We start from the raw sequence: 2,547 nt of genomic DNA, 5'->3' as shown, positions 1-2,547 counted from the left end.
AGGATGTTATACTGTTCGTCAGTTGGCTGCAGATCACAAGGGATGACATTGATGCGCGTGTATACGCATATGGACAAAATGTGTGTGAAACGGTGTGTGCGTGTGCGTGCGTGTGTGTGTGTGTGTGTGTGTGTGTGCATGTCCACTCCAGGGTGCTCCATATAGCCTTGAGGACGGAGACCCTCCAGAAACACAGGCCCCCGACGGTGGTCCTCCAAAACGTCCCCCCGTGCATTCACCGCTGGCAACGGCCGCTTGAGAAATGGAAAAGAGATGGGCAGAGCGGAATGGCTGGGCAGTAAATTATCAGCTACGGCCTGCGGAGAGAGAGAGAGGGACGCCATATTTATTTACAGCATTGTGTGTGTGTGTGTGTGTGTGTGGTTGTGTGAGGAGGGGAGAACTGAGAAGGGAGCAGGTTGGGAGGATACTTAAGAAATGGTGGGCGTGGGGGGGGGCACTATAGTGACTGGATTAGATTTCTTCTTTCCCCCCCCCAACTCGCTGGCGGATGGAGGGTGGGTGGGGGCATCTTAGGTGGTCAGCATTGACCTGCGCTCACCCCTTGTATCCTGTCTCTTTCTCCCGCCCTCACACTTGTCTTGTAACCACCCATAGGCTCCTGGAGGCCAGCCCTGGTAATTAGGGTATACCGAGCACACCCACTCCCTGCCCCCCCTGGGGCAGTAAATTTTCCTCCTTTTCCCTGCCTTGTGACAAACACACTGCACACACTCACACACACACACACACACACACACACTCACACACATGGTGGCTACAAGCCACCATTCACCCCGCCGTTCGAGCTCCTATTCTCTAAGTTCCCCCCACTCTAACTTTTTATCGCCACCCCCTTGTTTTGTTTCGCTGTCTCAATCCATCAATCTTCCCCATTAACCTACCATGTTAACGGGGAAGCTCCTGGGAACGCCCCCCTTTCTTCTTTTCTTTTTTTTCTTTTACACCACCACCAGCCCCCCCCCCCCCCCTTCATTCTATATACGCTTCTAAAACGGTGTAATATAAATAATAACCCCAGGTGTGTTCCTTATGGCCGCCTCAGCTTCTCTGCGGAGTCAGCCTGCCATGTAGCTTCTCTCAGTGGTGGTGGTGAATGATGACGTTTGATGGTCCCCATCTTCTCGCACCATGCGTGGACATTGTTGCTCCGAGCTGAGCCCTCAGCCCTCAAACAGGCAGGACTTACAGTATAGTGGTCTCTCTCTCTCTCTCTCTGGGTGCATTATGATGACTGAGGCTGAGGGAGAGAGAGGGAAGGGTGCAGCAGTGCAAGGAGAGAGGAGTGAAAGTGGAATTGGGATGCTGGGGTAGGGTGGTGTGTGTGTGTGTGTGTGTGTGTGTGTGTGTGGGGGCGGGGGGGGGGGGGAGGACACTTTGGGGTGGTATGTTGCCTGCGACTGGAGGCAACACACACAATGCCCCCAGTGTTCAGGCGGGCCCACAGGAGCTTGTTTTACAACATGGGGAGGGGCAGCCATCAATAGGCGAGATGATGTGAACCACCCTGAGCTGATTCACGGTGACAACAGGCCCCTCCAGAGGAGCCCAGACCCCTCTCAAACCCCCCCCCCCCCCCCACCAATACCCCCCTCCTTTCCCCCTCTTCAAGTTATGCTTTTCTGGACCAGAACCAGGACAGCAACACAGAAAGCGGCCGCAAAGAGCTTTAAACGGTACTCATGAAGACACAACTTTTATACTCATGCACATTCATACACATATACGTACATGCCCGGCCGCACACAAGACCGCGCATGCACATTGCACACACGCACAACACACACACACGCAGTCGCACACGCACACGCATGCCTTTCTTTCTCCTGTTGGCCTCCTTCTCTTAATGACACCCCCCGGCCTGCTTCTCAGCGACAACCTGAATTGGTATTAGTTTAATTAAATCAGCGTGCAGCCTTTCATGTCTTCCCCTCTTCCCCGTTCTCAGAGAGGCTAAATGGCCTTGATAACAACATAATTGCAAAAGAATGGCATGCAGGAGAGCTAGTGTGGCAAGTTGCTGTGGGGGGGGGGTCCATTCTCTCTCTCTCTCTCTCTCTCTCTCTCTCGCAGGTCTGTATCCTGTCTGCTCACGTCCATGACTTTTGAACACCGCACGCTCTTATGAGCAATCAAATAATAATTACTCCCAAAGATCACTTACAAGGGAATTCAATGAAAATGTAAGATTTTAGGTTGAGATTTAAATTTTAAATTTCAGAGTGCATTGGTCATTTTGTGCTTGTGGGGGGGGATTGGTGCTGATTCATAACACAATTCTTTCAAATATCCTCTCACTGTCTGTCACTGTTCTCTCTCCACTCACCTTAAAGTGTATGACACACCTCACATCACAAATTGATGATATCACAAACTTTATATTCTTTAATCAATCCAGTTTTGATCTGATCGTATCGTTAGCTGCCGCTCGTTAGCATAACAGTCAAAGTGGGACAGTGGCCGCGGCCACTTGCACTCTGTGTGCTGCATGCATTTCCAAGCCCTGCGTCTCCAAATTGGCGCAAT

Source organism: Protomyctophum bolini (genome assembly GCF_963924005.1).
Source record: "Protomyctophum bolini genome assembly, chromosome: 16".
NCBI lineage: Eukaryota > Metazoa > Chordata > Actinopteri > Myctophiformes > Myctophidae > Protomyctophum > Protomyctophum bolini.
Note: the sequence above shows the minus strand (reverse complement) of the source record.